Source organism: Furipterus horrens, unplaced genomic scaffold (genome assembly GCF_987537825.1).
Source record: "Furipterus horrens unplaced genomic scaffold, mFurHor1.1.pri manual_scaffold_3, whole genome shotgun sequence".
Classification (NCBI taxonomy): Eukaryota; Metazoa; Chordata; class Mammalia; order Chiroptera; family Furipteridae; genus Furipterus; species Furipterus horrens.
In genome coordinates this window covers 138,897,950-138,916,050 of record NW_028327173.1, presented here as the reverse complement: position 1 = coordinate 138,916,050, position 18,101 = coordinate 138,897,950, and the positions used below count along the sequence as shown (strand labels likewise).

General features: G+C 38.5%; 1 protein-coding gene across 16 annotated transcripts in view; it reads right to left on the bottom strand.

Moving 5' to 3' along the window:
• The window catches only part of HNRNPC (heterogeneous nuclear ribonucleoprotein C), a 60,532-nt gene extending 46,761 nt beyond the window's left edge, over nt 1–13,771 (bottom strand). For 9 of the 16 annotated variants that reach the window (XM_090270325.1, XM_090270333.1, XM_090270334.1 and 6 more), the window contains exons 1-5: nt 13,632–13,771; nt 12,982–13,027; nt 8,555–8,725; nt 8,204–8,229; nt 7,502–7,673 (exon numbers count right to left, since the gene is read on the bottom strand). The gene's annotated coding sequence lies outside the window, so the exon portion shown is untranslated. Of the gene's footprint in view, nt 1–7,494; nt 7,674–8,203; nt 8,230–8,554; nt 8,726–12,981; nt 13,028–13,631 lie in introns of all 16 variants that reach the window. The other 7 variants (XM_090270329.1, XM_090270327.1, XM_090270331.1 and 4 more) reach the window with 7 other exon arrangements.
• Nucleotides 13,772–18,101: the final 4,330 nt, after the last annotated feature.

Here is an 18,101-nt window from a genome sequence, read left to right as displayed (position 1 = left end):
CGAGAGACGATGGTGTAGCTTCTTAAGAGTCTATCTGCACCGCCGAGAATGGTTGTGCAGTCCGACTCGGGAGTGACACGGTATCTGTCTCCTCCCGTGTTGAATCGACATCTTGCGATGACGCTGGAGTGTCCTCTCCAGTGAAGCTGAAGCTACAGAGCCTGGGCAGGGTGATATGGAGGGTCTGCTGTTGCCCATGCAGCAGACCCCCCCTCTCTTCGCAGCTGAAGGATCCAAGGGAAAGACGGAGTCGATACAGCTTGGCTTCAGGTGCGCCGCAGGAGTTGCCGGTTTTGACTACAACGTCAAACCGCCTTAGGGACTCCGGCTCCGGATTTTCTGTCGGGGTTTACTCCCTTAGCCTTTCCCCTGAAGAGGTATGCCGCAAGGCAGCGGAGGTTTTTTGGAATCAGAGTTTTCCTTCTCTGATGTGCCCTGACTGGAAGATCGAACCAGCGACACTTAGCTCGCAGGCCGACGCTCAATCCACTGAGCCAAACCAGCCAGGGACATCTGAGTAGTATACATAAGCATAGTCACTAAATATAACGGACTATATAAACAATCTCTTGTCAACTGAGGCCAGGTTTTGTCACCGAGTGTGTCAACCTAATTAAAACTTTGTTGCCATATATTTTTAAATTTCTTAATTGTGAATAAGAGATTTTGGACCAGCACAGCAAAAATTTTTATAAGGAGCACTGACAAGTTTGGCTCAGTTGGTTGGGTGGCGTCCTGCAGAGTGAAAGGTTGCTGGTCTGATTCCCAGTCAGGGCACAAGCATATGTTCAGTAACCCAGTCAAGGCACATATGAGACACAACCAACTGATGTCTCTCAATGTCTTTTCTCCTTCCCTTCTCCTCTCTATAAAAAAATTAATGAAACCTTTAATTTTTTATTAGGAAATAATTTTAAATAAATAAATCTATGAAGGGGAAAGTGCGACAACTATAATAGAAAAGATAAGTTTTTTAAAAAATATTTGAAAATGAAATAAGTAATTCTAGCTCTGATTGGTGTGGCTCAGTGGGATGGGCATCATATAGCAAACCAAAAGGTCACCGGTTCAATCTCCAGCCAAGGCATATGACTGGGTTGAGTGCCAGGCCCCGACTGGGGGGCCTGTGAGAGGCAGCTGATTGATGTTTCTCTCCCTTTCCCTCTCTCTCCCCATCTCTCTAAAAATAAAAAATATATAAAAGTAAATCTAACTTAAACTACTGTATTTTCTATCACTCAGACCTAAGCAGCTAAAACATGTGATTATATTCTGAACTTGAGAATTTAATGGTAAAATGCATATAGTGGAATCCCATCTTTTGTTATCCTGAACTTGGTTTTTATCAACCAATATGAAGACAATGCTGAAATTCCCTCACTTTTTAAAAATTGATTTTAGAAGAGGAAACACTGATATGGTGTTCTACGTATTTATGCATTCATTGTTTGTTTCTTGAATGTGCCCTGCCTGGAGATCAAACCCTCAACCTTGGGGTGTCAGAACAATACTCTAACCAACTGAACTACCTGGCCAGTGACTCTCTCTCAATTATTTAAGAACTTATCTCTGTAAACAAAACTCCCCAAATCCCAGAAAGGACTAAGTATAAAACATGTAAGCAAAAAACCATCAACATCCATGTTACCATTCCCACAGAAATAAAACACAATTGGGAATGCCTTAGTCCTCAGAATAGTACTTTAGGCTTAAAATATAATTATTAAATGGTTTGTGTGATGATGATGATTGTGGTTATCTTTTTAAGTCCTTATCTTTTACAAACACATATTGAAATACTGATGAAATAAATATATAAAGGATTTACTTTAAAATAGGAGGGAAAGGCAGATGCAGGTATAGATGAAACAAGATTACCCACGGATTGTCAAAGAATGGAGAAACTCTTTTATGTTTAGAAATTTTTCACAATAAAATTAAGATAGCACCAAACATGCACACACATATCTGTGAATAAAAATTACATGCAAATCTCAAACTATACACAGAAATATACTCGATCTGGTAGCAATTTTTCACTTAGCAAATCCGTTAACTATAAAACATTCCTATACTTTAATTTATACTTATTAAACAACACAGAAACTGAAATTCAGTGTCCAACCCTGAAATATAAGCAAAGATCCAGGTAATTCACAAAAGTAGAAATTAATTATTAGTAGTCACTGCCCTGGCCAGTATGGCTCAGTTGGTTGGAGCACCATCCCATTAACCAAAGGGTCACAGGTTCTATTCCTGGTTAGGGCATGTATGAGAAACAACCAATCAATGTTTCTCTTCCTCTCCCTCTCCATTACCCTCTCTGAAATCAATGAGTATGTCTCCTAGGATGAGGATAAAAAATAAAATAAAAAAGTTCATTCCCCTCAACTGAAAAAAAAAAAAAAAAATTAGTAGTCACACCGCCAGTAAGTAGATAAACTTATCATCTTTCTGGAAAGCAACCTAGATTGAAAAGTTTTTAAAACATGCATGCCCTTGAACAATTATATTTCTGGGGATTAATTATTTTTAAAAATAACGGCATTACAAAGTCTTAGTTTAAGCATGTTCAATTGTTTATGAAACTGTTTATGAAAGGGAAAAATTGTGGGAAACCCTAAGGACTCAACAAAAGACTTAGTTAAGTAATATATTGTATAAGTAGGCAACACAATAATACCAGATAGCTATTAAAATTTTAGGAGATCTTATCTACTGACTTCTTAGGTTAATGTTAAGTATAAAAAAATGCTAGTTATGACATAACTTTTTTAAAAAGCCTATATATGCAAAAACCTCCAAACATTTACTCTTGGCTGATTTAAGTATATCCTTATATGTGGCTGGCTTGCATTTTCTGTATGTTGTGAGCATGCATGCATGCTTACTTAACTTAGATTGAAGGTAAAATAAAGGTGGGGTACTTTCTCTTAAAAATCCACATCAAAATTAAGCAATTTGATTAGTCTTCCTTTTTTATTTCAATTAAACAACTAAATGCATAATTCCAATTTAGAAAGCCAACAAATTTTCAAGGAAAATAAGGGAAATTTTTTCTCTGAAAGGCACACTTTCCTACCCAGATTTTTTTTAGCCATGAAGTTTTAAAGTTAATACCAAATAAAAAATGTGAAGATGACTGTTTAAAGGATTAATCTTAGGAATGATAGTGCACTATGAATGATTACATTATTTGTAGAGTACAGAATATTAATAAGAGAACTAGGGGAAAAATTCCATTTAAGAGCTAGTGTACTTGGGGGGTTCCAGGGGGGAGAATATCACTGAATGGCTTTTGAGTAAGAACCTAACCTTATGAATGTCTGGGGGAAGGAAATCCCAAGGAAAGGCTTTGAAATAGAAACATCTAGTGTGTTCAAGACACAGCAAAGAGACCAGTGTGGCTGGAGCCAAATATACTATTACTAAGGGAGGAGGGGCACAACAGATCACACAGGGTGTCTCGTAAATCACAATGAAAAATTTTGATGTTAAAGCTAAAATAGCCCTGGCTGAAGTAGCTCAGTGAATTGAGTACCAGCCTGCAAGCCAAAGGGTCTCTGGTTCAATTCCCAGTCAGGGTATATGCCTGGGATGTGGGCCAGGTCCCCAGTTGGGGGCATGCAAAATGCAAACCACCCATTGGTATTTCTCTCCCTCTCTTTCCCCCTCCTCTCCCCCCTCTCTAAAAATAAATATTTTTAAAAGGCTGAAATAGGTAGCTAGCTACTGGGTGAGTTTCAAGTAGAAATTCCTTCAGGCAATACATTTTTCAATACTTTTTTTCCCCAAGCACTACTGACATTCAATATTATATTAGTTTCAGGTGTACAACAGTGATTATAGACATTTACAAATCTTCAGGCATTGCATTTTAACAGCACTGATCTAGCTACCACACTGGCGGGGAGAGGCAAAACAAATCTATTGCAACAACGCACAAAAGATGGTGGCTTGAAATTGGAACAAGCAACGGCAGTCTAGGTGGTGAATTCTTGTTATATATTAAAGGAAAAGATGACAAGATTTTCTACAAGGCCAAAGATGAAGTATAAGACAAAAAAAGGTCAAGGCTAACCAAAGGCTGGCCTAAATGACATGAAAACTGTAGTTTCAAGAACTGAACTGGGCAACACTGCAGAAGAAATTGGTCTGAGGGAAGAATATCAGGAGTCCCACTTTTGGACTTTTAAGTTAATAAACTTAATCTAAGAAGTCTGACAGGATATGTAACTGGATGGATGGGTGTGTCATTCAAAAGAGAAGTTCAAATTGGTCATAAAAGTGTGGGGATAAGTCAGCTTATAAATGGTACTAAAATCATATGACTGAATGAAATGACCCAGGGAGTGTGAACAAAAAAGAGAAGTGAAAGTACTTAACCACAGAACACTCCAAGTGGGAGGAGCAGAAGAAAAGCCTGAAGGTAAAATGTGTTTCAAGGAGGAAAGAGGCTTTACTGGTTAAATCATACCAATAGGTTGAGTGTGATGAGGACTGAAAAATGACCGCTGGATTTTGCAAAATCTCTCTGGGGTTGTTGCTAAAACCCATAAATACAATTATTTCTTTTTAACTAAAAAGCTTTTTAAATACATTTACTTCCCTAAAATAATGCTGTCAAATCCAAAGATTCTATAAAATTATATTACAAAGCCACACCTACCTAACCTCAATTTATCACCTTTGTCACTTCTTCATGCCATTTAGTGTTGTGAATTAAAATATATAACAATGTTTAGTTTAAAACCCTTTAAAAATATTTTTTAGAAGTCCAAAGCAGTTTCTTTTTTGGGGGTGGAGGCATACCAAATACTTCACATATCAAGTGAAGTAGTCAGACTAGTATGATTAAGAGTTGAAATCTGCAGGTTTAACTGTCTAGGCCAAATCCATGCTTCACCATTTATGATGTAATTATTTAAATTCTGTGCTTCCACATTCACATCTTATTATTTACATAAGGTTATGATGAAGACTAAATTAACACATGGTAAAATGTCCAGATTACTACAACCAAAAGGAAGGAATTTAAGTTCTATGTTACTTTTCCTTTCTATTGGAAAACAATTGTATGTATCATGCCTGACCCAAGAGGAGTTGTTAAGAGAAATAACATGTCCTACAGCCTCGCCAGCCTATTCTCTTCAAACAAATTACGTTTGTTCATTAATAGACACAAAGAAAACTCAGGGCGATTGAAAAATCAGAGCAAGTAATCTCAGGTGTAGGATCACTATTTTCTTCAAGAGATTAACTACTCTAATAGGTCTTGTAACTCACTGCACTACTTGCACTTTGTCATTATTACTAACATTCCCCAGAAAACACCCAAAAGAAATTCCAAAGAAATCTATCTCTCCATTCTCCAAAGTCCTTCAACAGATAATCCAGATCTTAAATATGTCCCATTAGGACCTGTACATTATGCTTAGTATTATCCTATGCATTTTTATCTAGTATTTCTTGCTGTGAGGCTTAATTTTTTCCCTCATCATCTGCTTTCAGATGACAATCCATTTACAGATCTCAATTTCTACTTCGGTTCCATTAAGGTCTCTTCACTGGCAGGAAGCTCACACCTCCACATTGTAAATTTGGTCCCCTTCCTATCATCTCCCATTGTTCTTTCACTCCGTGGAACTAGACTGTGAAAGTGCTATTTGTTCACTTTATTTCTCCCCTCAATGGTTGTCTGTAAATACCCAAGAGGGCAGGGGACAGTATGGTTTGTTCATCTCTACATGCCTAATGATTTTTAGATTAAGCACTCAAATGTTTAATCAATAAACATCTCTACTTGAATGTTTCACGAGCATCTCAAATAGCATTGTTTAATAAATGGTTTTCTCCTACTCTCAACCCTAACCCTTTTGTTTACCTAACAACTATCCTCATCCCAGAAGCTAGAATCCTTACCATCAGACCAAATCCCTCTCTTCATCACAGCCACCACCAGATCCTCCTAAAATTTATCCATCCTTTCTAATCCCAATACCACTGCTTTTGGGAACATTCTTCTTCCTTAGTTTAATATCTTCCTTATTTACTAATTATTTTAAATCTCATTCTCTTCTAAGCCTTTTCTGCACTATCAGAAGGACATTTCTAAGAAGAAATATCTAATGTCACTCCCCAGTTTAGAATCTTTCAAAAGTTCACCACTGGTTTCTGAATAAAATATAAACTCCTTGGCATGGCATTAAAACGTTTATAATCTGGCATTCTCTAAAACTCATTTTGGCTCCCTTTCTCTTAGAAGCATTTCGTGACCTCTTAATTAGGTACTCATTTTCTGCATGCTTCTATAGGTTCTATACTTACCTCTGATCACATGACAAATCTCATTCATCTGTCTCCTTCCCTAGGCCAGGTCCCTGAAGAACTACTACACTTTGTGTTTCCCCCAAAACCATTAGAACATGACCCATAAAATGCATTTGTAGAATTAGTAAGGAATAAAAACTATAGTTAACAGCAGCCACACGATAACATAGAACGGCACAGCAGAAAAAATTCATAGAATAGAGTATTAACAAAACTTGGTCCTATAAGAGAAATTTCCATTTTCTTCAGACAACCTCAGGAAATTTTAACCATTTATGTCCATTCTGTTTTCCTTTGAGATTGCCTACAGTGTTCACTTTAAGTAGATTTTACCATTTCAGTACAAGGGAAGTATGTGCTTCTAGTACCACAGCACTGAATACGCCTTTAAAAATCATTTTGCCCCAGCTCAAAATCTAGTGAAGTGAGTTAACAAAATATTCCACTGTTGTCAAGAGAATAATACAGGTTGCAAAAATCCTTAACTCCTTGGCTTTCCACATTCTTATTAATCTTCGCATTACTCCTGTGAATAGGCCAGATTCATTCCTTCTCATCACCCTCAGAAATACACTTTACTGCCCAATATGTAGCTGGGTCATCATAAGTCATTACCGAAAAAGAGGTCAACCCTAGATCTTCCCAGATTTGGATACAAAGATTAAATAGATTTCCCTGCCTTGTGATGTTAAAAAGCCTTCCTATCCTTTTCTTTTTAAAAAACCTTCCAGTGAGACAGCATTACAGCAAGTTTGTGGTTTGATTCATGTTAAAATTTTTTTTAAGTGTCAATAAAATACAACCCAAAATTATTGTCACAAACCTAAGGAAGACTAAAATAACAGAAAATTTTTATTAATTTGCAATAGTAAGAAAAAGAGCCACTCTGTTGCTCATCATCAGAACAAGCCACTTCATTCTAAAATATATGTAAACCTGCAGCTGCTTTTTTCAATTATCAAAATTTCTCAATCAGCCCATGTTAACTAGATACTCCTAATTCCATTAGTTTACAAAACACTTAAGTGGCCTCCCTTGGAAACATCTCTTGATACACAAAGGGATTAACCCAAACATTTCCAGAAGCTATAACCTACACCTCATCAACTAAACTTACACTGGTGTATTTCCCAGTCTTCACAATGAAACCAGTGGACCTCACACCTCTTACCATCACCCAGGAAGGGTGTGCATCTGTTCCGAAGGCCCCCCTGGCTCCAGGTCATCCTGGCTGCCGCTCTTCCAGGCTGGGCATCCATGTTGCTGCAGCTTGTGGTTTGTGAGGGGTAGTGTACAGGAAAAGCAGGATGGGATTTCAAGGAAAACAGGAGGAAGATGGCTTTCTGGGAAAATGCCATCACCGTCATAGGTGTCAAGTAGTACCACACACATTTTATTGAAGCACAGTTTAAAAATTTAACAAATGAAAGATTAAAAATAAAAAAAACAAAAATAAAAAAATTAAAAATACAGACGTCCAGAGATGCTCTAAAACAGTTAAGTTAAAGATCAGGAAAAATAAGATCACAGACTTAACAGCCAGTAAAATTCTTTCGAGCGTGGGGGAGGGGATGAGGGCAAGGGTGGGGTTGGGAGAGAAAAGGTTTATGTGATCAATCCACTTAAAAATACTAATGCCTTCGCTTTCTCTCCCAAGATGCAAAACTCCAAAGTAAATTAGGAGGCCGGAGAAATTCTTATGAACATTCAGAAAAACTCGATTTTAATCGGGTTAAAAATCATCAGTCATTATCATCATCATCATCACCATCATAAGTATAATAATAATAAATAATAGTAACTAGTAACAACAATAAAAAGGAAATCAGCGGAAAGTCAGGAAAAATGTAAAAAAAAAATTGGAATAACTTACTGTAGCTGAAGATCAAAAAAATCTCACTGTAAAAAAACAAAAATAAAAATAGCCCAGATTAGAAAAACGGGAGGTGAAAAAATGTCAAGTAAATAAAGTTCATTTCTTTTCTCTTTTCAAAAGCAGTTTCCACAAAAACCGCCAGGGTAAAGTTCTCAGTAGCAGACAAGCAAAGCCCTTTCCACATCATCAATCAATCTTAAAAATACACGAGGAAGTAGAGAGGTCAGTTTATGAGAGGCTAAAAGGCTCCTCCTCTAACCCAACTGCTGCAGAAAAATAGAAATAGAAATTTTAAAAATTACATCTTAAATCCAAGTCCCGTTTTTGGAAACAATTAAAAAAAAACACCTGTAAATTTGCCGTAGTGCACACCAAGTTGCATCATTATGTTTAAAATGTTTTTGTTTTTTAATAAAATCAATTTGGAATGGGAATGTGTGTGTTCTGGAGGGGTGGGGAAGGGAGGTTAAAAATCAAAGCTGAGCTCCAGTGAGTAGGGATGGGGTTCGCCTTGCTGCCCTGTGAAAGGAGAAGGGACAGATTGAGTCAGAGTTCCTCAGAAATGTTGTGCCCTAAACCCCGAGACAGAAACATCTGTCCATTGCAACTAACACATTTTGGTAAAGCATGACATTCACTGGGATGGGGAGAGCCTCTATCGAATCACTCACTTCAACCAGGGACTGATCACAATTCTACAAAATCAGTAAGTAAATAACTAAAATTAAAATATGCGCATGTATTCCCTTTAAGGGTCTGAGAAAGGTCTGAGTTCAAACATTCATCTTGATAATGAGTTTGGGCAAGGGAAATATAGAAAAACCAGGTTAAGAGATAAAGTAGTGAATAAATCTCATCAAGATTAATGAAGGTAAGCAAATTCATGGGTTTTTAAATTTTAAGTCTATGTACTTTCTCCTATAATACTGAAGGAAAAATGGTCTACCACGAAGATGCGTAAGATAACACCTTGTCACCAAACCACAACACCTGATAGGTTCTAGAGTAAGGAGTAAAGATGCTTTAAATAAGGAGCACATTATTCCACTCACTGACAGAATGAAAAACCAAAGATGAAGGAAAAAAATTATGGCTACTGAATAATGTCATAAAACATTGGAAAAATAAATTATGCTCCTTAAGAAATTTCTTCTTTCCGTGCTACCACTATATTTATAAACTAGTGTATGTAGCTAATTCCAAGAACAAATTCTAAGAATATGATATATAATGCACTAAAAAATAATATTCATGACAGACTGGCTGTGTCATCAGTGAAGATTTACAATTAGACTGTAGGTCTTCTGAGTAAGTAAGAATGAACTACCTACACTCACATTTCAATATTAAGCCACAAGGCTTTAGTCTCATCTCCAAATATCAGTAAAAGAAACAAAATTGAAGCTGAGCCCTAACCGATGTGGTTCAGTTGGTCGGGCATCGTCCCGCAAAGCGAAAGGTCACTAGTTTGATTTCCATCATGGCACATGCCTAGGTTGCAGCTTTGGTCCCTGGTTAGGGGATAGTCCCTATTTCGTCTGTGTACATGAGGCAATGGATCATCAATGTTCCTCTCTCACACTGATGTTTCCCTCCCTCATTCTCCCTCCCAGCCCGTATCTAAAAAGAAATTAAAATTTAAAAAAATTTAAGCTGAGTTGTGTTCCATTAATCAATTATATATAAATAACTACAGCAACAGAATAGGTACTATAACTCCAAAATTTTAACTGCGAATTTATTTTACTTATTTTTAGAGAAAGAGGGAGAAAGAGAAGGAAACAGAGAAGACATACATTGTTGATCTGTTGCCTCTTGAACACCTGCAACTGGGAACCTGGTCCATAACCCAGGCATGTACCCTGACCAGGAATTGAACTAGTGACCCTTTGGTTCGCAGGTTGGTGCTCAACCCACTGACCCTCACCAGCCAGGGCTTAACTGTAAACTTTTTAAAAGCAGATCAGTTTAGGCATAACATGTTAAAGTTATTTTTCCACTTGGACTGATGCATTAAGTTGTACAAATTTACAAACTATAGAAAAAGTTGTAGAAAAATGCATTCTTTTGAATATTATGTTCTTCAAGTCAGTGTTTGGAATGTACAGTCAACCGGGTACTTAAAATTTTCAGAATATGTAAAGTAACTTTGTGGCTCATTTACAAATCCTTTGCACATCTTTCACAAGATATAAACTTAAAAAGCAGTTAATATTTAAAAAAGACATCTTTCAAAGTCAAGATGTCTCCCAAGACATTATGATAAATTGATGAGCTATCACTCATTTAAAAAACACGCCAAACTACTTGCCCTGGCCAGGTGGCTTGGCTGTTTATAGAGCATCATCCCGTACACCTACAGGCTGCAGGCGGGTATGATTCCAGATCAGGGCACATACCTAGGTTTTTGGTTTGATCCCTGGTTGGGGGCATATGGGAGGCAACCAATCCATGTTTCTCTCTCCCATTTCCTGTCTCTCTAAAATCAATAAACATATCCTGGGTGAGGATTAAAATAAAGAAAAAACTACTTTAGCATGTAATTCCAATGCTTTGTAAATAACAGTATACCTAGGTTATACTGTTGATTGTGGAAGTTTGGATCCCTTCTTAGGGGGTATTCTCAAAGAGGTCTGCCAACTAGTATCACATGGCACTTATTAGAAATGTAAATTCTCAGGGCCCACTCCAGACTGACTTAATTAGAAACTCTGGGGCTACAGAGCCCAGAATGTTTTAACTAGCCCTCTTGCTGATTCTGATGTTAGCTCATGTTTAAGAACTGTGAAGAGTTTAATGAGGAACTTCTATTAACCTAGTTAAGATCACTTGTTTATAAACAAAGTGCCTTATCCTTCCAGTGTACTGACAGCAGGTATGTGCACCAAGGCTTTGTATGTGTTCCTGATACTATTCAAAGTAAATCCAAGAAAATTATAACCTATCATAGTAAATACACCAAAAATAGTAATCCTTTTTCCCTTTATATAACCCTCAAATTTCCAGTATCTAAAAGAACACATGCACTTATGCTACATCTATTAGTTCTGGTTCTCACCAGTCAACTCTAGTAAATTTATGTACAAAACCATAATCTTCCCTGATCCCAATAAGAATGAATGTGTATACATATTAAGTATGAGCAAACACAAAGTTGTCTCCAAAGACTACTACTAATAAAAACACCTAAAAGACTGAAATACTTCTATTAAAAGGCAGTTAATATTAATGATATACAAAAACTGCTTTTAATAGCAAAACTATTCTGTAACTTTTCCAGCCTTCTGGCAACTAATGAGTTTTATAGAAATTAGAAATTCAGAGAATAATTGCTTAGATTTCTATTTTAATTTCTTATGTATAAGGAAAACTCATTTGTCATATATATGTCATATCTCTATCTGAAAGTTTAACTCATTTGCCTGACACAGGTAATAATCAGTAGGGGAGGAATAAAATACAGTTCTCCTCACTCCTAGCCCAACATTCCTTCCACTGTTACATTCCCCAGTTAACATCTCACAATTTCACCAGTTAAAATCTTTAAGATTAGAATAACTACCTATTTTGGAGTTTGTTTCTTGAATTGTTTTTAACAGCAATTCCATCCAAAACAAGGTGGCATGCTATATGAAATCCTTTAGAGACCTAATTATAAACATAAGCTATGTGTAACTTATCTACACAAAAATAAACGTCACCAAGCATTCCCATGGCTTCAGAAAGGTCAAAGCCCTGCCATTTAGTCATCCTTCTTAAAGCCATCCTCTCCATCCAACATGTAAATGATGCTATTGCTTACCTATTTGAAAACAGCTAGAATTGTTTCAGCTATTAATTCTGTGGCCAAAATCATTCCAGGTGGACCCTGGCACATGTTGATCTAAGACTTCAAACAAATCGTGTCCTTTAATTAATTTCAACTCATTAATAACTGTTCTTAAATATTAATTCCTGACATTACTTTTATTTGCCAATATTTTTCTTAGGTAAACGATTACCTAAATTAAGCAATCACCGCCCTTATCTCATTTCTAAAAATTCTGAATTATAAACTTTAGTTTTAAGCCCATTTAATAAATAATATACATCTTGAGGCTTAAAAAAATGCTTTGGATCCCTATTCCATTATAAGATGAAGAATCAACAAATGTATGGGTATCTAGAATAAGAGTACTTTTATTTCTTATCAAGTAGGTTTAAGGGTTGAATTTACCTTATAGTATTGGTTTAAATGTACTTAATAGTTTGAGATTAACATATTATGAAAATTAAAATCAACTAAATCTTACCCAATGATTAAAAAAAAGTGATTTCTTGGATAAGGGAATGTGATACTACTTAGAAACCTCTGCAATTTTGATAAACTCATCAAAAAATGTTAATAAGTTTCAGGACCTAGCAAATAGTAGTCACTGTAGTTGCTTAATAAAAAGTATGTGGTTCTGAATCTTGCCAGTTTAGGTGGTCTGGAAAATCAATGCCAAAATACCCTGAAAATTAAACTTTATCATCTTAGGGCGTTACACTAATAACAAATGCAATTCTCATATTTTTCCTAAATGCAGTTTGGGAAGTTCCAGTTACTGCTGGTGGTTGCTGTATTTAGGTTCTTGTAAAGATTCAAATACAGCACTTATAGTGCCTAGTACTCCAACAGCTAGGTGAAACAACTTGACTAACCTAGCGGTCAAATTCCGCTCCTAATTTAGTAAGACCCTCGCAACCAACAACCTTAGTATCTGTTTCTGGCTTAGAAAGGTAGTAATACCTACCTCAAGCAAAGTTCCACTAATTTATAAATTTCAAGTGATTTGTAACCTGCAGATAAAAAGTAGCTTTAATTATTACTGTTAATATACGTGAGATTACAAACTTTTGGAAAACAGAATTGAAAATAACTTCGAGATCCATCACTGTCTCAGGAGAAAATAAAAAGAATTCAAAAAATACTAAATCTATTGTTATAACATTTATTATTCTTATGCCCTGCGGTACGCTCCAGAATTTAGAGGCTTGCGGTATAACGTCTACTTGGTAATCCTTCCCCCAAACCCCGCCCAATTTTTAAATTGGCATCAGCCCTATGTGAACTTCAACTGTATTAACCAGCATCTCGATCTTCCCTTTCGTGATCTCTCGAGTCCTCATGGCCGTAGAAAATGAAAGGAAAACAGCCGTTAACACACAGAACGAAAAAAAGGCATTTCTCCTGCTGTTGGTGGCCTAAAAGACACTAGGTTAATCTACACACGGGCTGAGGCCTATAAAACTCTCTCCCGCGTAAGACCTAATCCGCCACTGAAATAGAATAAATGAAGGCCTGATTATCGAGGGGAGGGTTCCCTCGTCTTTTCTCAAACACCCGCTCGCGCCACCCGAGAAATCCAACCCGTCCCCGCTGGCTTCCGTCTCCTCTACTTACCAGGAGAGAGAAGGGAGAAGAGATTCGATTCTGAATCTCCTACTCCCGGGTTCTAGGCGGAGAAAACAAATGCTGATCGAGGTCAGAAACGCGGCCACAAACGCTCAGCCTGCGTCTCTGCACAAAATGGCCCCCGAGTCTCCTCTGCCGCCGAGGAGAAGGCCTAATTCCCGCCCCACTACTAGGATTCCTCCTATTGGCTGCGATATTCCTCTGTCCCGCTTCTAATTAGACAATTTTACCGCTCTTCACAAGTATGTCCAATCAAAACTTGCAGTGGGTTAGACTAAGCAAAAGAATTTCCACATGCGTGAGAAAAACTAGTTTGTAACTGGTTATTTTTTCTGTCATTCATCTCCTGAGAAATGCTTATTGGCCACTGTACCCGAGGAAGCGTGGGGTGGAAACTCGCCTTTGTATCGCATACCGCATCACATCCGGGTATCCGGGCTGTCTGATTGGCGGCGGCTGTAGCCTCACTTTGCTACTTAAAGCGCTTAATAGAATGGCCTCCCCAATCTTGGAACTCCCGCAGCGCGGGTCCTGGAAGGGAGTGGGGAGTTTTTGGTAGAGGTCTAGGCGTAAGGAGAAGCACACAGTGAATCTTATATCGTTAGGTGTGCATAAAGACTTTTATTAGAGCGAGAAGGAAACGGTGAAGACTCAGCCATGTGTAGAAAACTAATCAGCCTTGCGGTTTTTCTAACCTTAGATCCCTTCCAGTTCCAGACCATATCCTGGACAACTTCGCTTCGCCTATCAGCCCATCTTCAGACAACCCATATCTCACCCAAACCAACTCACTTCCCTATTCCTCTCCACTACAAAAAGTATAGGCAGTCTAAAATGCTGGCTTGAAATACTCATCCTCTGGCGTCGTCAACACTGTTACTAATACCTTATACTTGGTAACCATATTAGCCTACCCCTCTATCTCCCCCTCCCCAACCTCAGTCTGGGCCCGTGATTTCCCTCATCCTGAAATGGCCTCTCTCCCACCGACTCGAGTTGTCGCCTGCCAGTCCCTCTGGTTACATTATAGCAGTTGTACAGGCAATGGCATAGGACCAGCTCTACTAAGAAAGGGAGATTTCTCTGTGATGTTAGGGAAAGCAAGTGCAGAACACTTGATAATGCAATCATATCTGTATACATTTTAAGGGATGTATGTGTGAATGGAGTTTGATGAATTAGTTCTGAATTAGTTACAAATTCCACAGAGAGTCACTTGTCTAATGGCAAAATGAAAACAATTTAGTAATGCGTTTGATGTCCTTTATTCAAGGCAATACAATACACAGATTGGAGGAGTACAGTGCCTCACAAGCAGTGGGGCACTCTTCTTTAAGGTTTTCAGGCAGAGCAATTTTTGTAGAGCATTTAAAAGGGCAAAGCAGAAACAGGGTATGATGTTTGGGGATGATTATCTGATCTTCTTTAGAAAAATCAAGGAGCGATAAAGAGTCCAGAGTTGTGTGGTCCTTGGTGATTAGAGGACTGGATTTCTGGTCAAAGAGAGAAAACTTTGGTTTGCTGAGGGGACACCTTGGCAGGAGCAGCTCCATCTTGAGCCTAGAAATTTATTTCAACATACATTTGGGGAGTGAACCTTTTACCTTATTGAGCCCAGAGAAAGAATTTACCTATCAAAAGGACTCCTTGGCCCTGGCAGGGTAGTTCAGTTGGTCAGAGCATCATCCCCATATGCCAAGGTTGTGGGTTCGATCTCTGGTCAGGGCACCTATAAGAATCGATCAATGAATGCATAAATAAGTGAAACAACAACTGATTTCTCCCTCTCCCTTTTCCCCTCTCTCTAAAATCAATAAATTACAAAAAATAAAATCAATAAAAATATTTTAAAAAGAAAAAAGGAATCCTTATGGTAAACTGGGCCCAAATTTATAATCAGGGTCTAGAGCTGTTGTTCACAGGGGGCATCTCATGTACTCCATACTAAAAGCCACAGTCTGGGCTGGCAAGCCTCCTGCACTGCATTCCTGTCATCTGAGCTGACTCTAACAAAGAAGCTCCTGGTATTGTATTTGGACCAATGAGACTGAGATCTTAGTCCAATTGGAATTTCATAGCTATACTCAATACACCCTAATCTTGAAACCAGAAAAGCTGTCATCTACCAAACCCAATAAGAAGAGACAGAGATTGAATCTTTATAGGCCCTTTATTCAGATGGTCAGCGATCTGAGAAGACAACGGGTTTGTACCGTGACAGACTGTCTTAAATTCCATTATAAATGGACCCTTTTTATAAGGAGAAGAAAAGTGTAGGTAAGGGGTCTGGAATTCAGGGAAAAGGTTAATTGGATAACAGCTTCAGCATTCTTTCATCTGTGTCCTGGGCAGTGGTCACCCTGGAGTATAATGGCTCAAATACTGTTTTGATTGCTTGCAGTCCTCCCAAGGCACAAAGGTGGAACTTCTTATGGTCTCCTGAAGTTAAAGTGGGTCATACCTCCAGTTCCTGAAACCATAGCTTTTTACATACATTACTAGCTGTTACCTGAAACCAAAATTTTCCAACATTTGAGTCCTCCATCAATCTGAGTAGCTCAATAATCACCAGTCAGAACTGACAATTCTGATCAATTACAAATAGTGCTATTTGGACCAAACTGTTTGAATTTGAAGTCCTCCTGTGCCTAGAAACAGATCAATCAGGGACCACAAGAAGGAACTTTGTTCTGTGTAAGCCAACCTCCCCAGGGTCTTTGGGGAGCACACTTTTAACTGTATTTCCCCTGCCCCGGTGACAGTGTAGAAGCTGTAACACTTGAACTGCTTCACTTGACTAAAATCCCCCTTCACCACACTCCAAATGTGGGCATCTGGTTGGCATTAGATTAGTGGCAATGAACTTGGTTAACAATCTTTTTCAGTTGTATGCCTTTCTATACTACAGTATTTGAATTGTTTTAAAGATTTTATTTATTTATTTTTAGAGAGAGGGGAAAGGAGAGGCAATAAAAGGGAGAGAAACATCAATGTGTGGTTGCCTCTCATGCACCCCCCAACTGGGGACCTGGCGCACAACCCAGGCATGTGCCCTGACTAGGAATTGAACTGGCGACCCTTTGGCACTCAAACCATTGAGTCACACCAGCCAGGGCTGAATTTTTTTTTGCCACATGCATACATGTACTGCTTTAGGCTAATTTAAAAAGCAAAAATTAAAAGCACATAAGTGTCAGAACATGGAGGCAGCTAGAATGCACACCTGGAATTTGGATATGTTAATGACCTAGGTTCCCACAGGATATGTTAATGACTTAGCCCAGCTGGTGGGGGGGAAAGCAATGAGATGCAAATAACCTACTGAATATGTTAATAAGTAAACTCACCCTCACTGAAATGTGCTGTTGGCAAGTTTAAAAAGCATACCTGCAGAAGTGTGGGTGGGATTCCTACGAGCCCACATGGAGGATCAGGAGTCCTCATTCCCTTGCTCCCCATTCCCCTTGCTCCTACGGGCCCTCAAGTCAGTCCAGGAGTTTGCCTCTCCCTTCCACTCCCTTCCCCCTTTTCCCTCAATAAACACATTGCCTGCTCCCACACTGGTCTCCAGGTTATTTCTCAGAGCAAGGCTGCTCTGACAGTAAGAAAAAATAAACTAAAATGTTAACAATTTTCTCTCCTGGTAAGGAATTGCATGTGATTTTTTTTTCCCTCATGCTTTTATTTTCCAGAATTTCAACTTTGAATAACTAACCAGAGGGAAAACATCCTTAACATGCTTAATCCTCAGCTCAATCACCACACTGCAGTTTATTTAAAAGTACCTCATATGCTCTGGCCAGTGTGCCTCAGTTTGTTGGAGCATTGTCCACTAGACTGAAAAGTCTTAAGTTCGATTGGGACACCTACCTAGGTTGTGGGGTTTGATCCCTGGTCAGTCAGGGGGCTTACAGGAGGGCAACCAGTCAATGCATCTCTCCCTTTGTTACAGGGTGGGATCCCCAAAATTCCCCAGATCCTGTGGCTGGGGGGTAGGAGAAGGGGACAGCTTTCAAGATGCCTTTGCATATCTATGGCTGGTAGCTAGAGTCTTAGTTATGCAAATAGATTTGGTTCTTCCAAGGCCCCAAGGTTTTGACTATGGAATGTTGAGGAAAGAGCATACAGGGCCTGAGCAAGGTTCTGTGTATGGTCAGAACCGGTTACCATGCCCACTGCATCACAAGTTGAAGTCAGGGATTTAAAAATAAGGCGACAGCCATTTTGGAGAGAGATCCACATGGTTTGCAAGGAGGTAGAGAGAGCACCATGTAGTTTTAGAAGGAAAGAGATCCACATGGCTTTGAAATGGCAGAGAGAGAACCATGCGTGATCCAGTGCAACATGACACATATTTTCTTGGACTGTTATATGGAGGCTGATGACATCGTACCTCAGATCCTGAAGGAAATAGCTGACAGATAAGGGATGGGGAACTTCTGGGCATGTTTTTGGCTT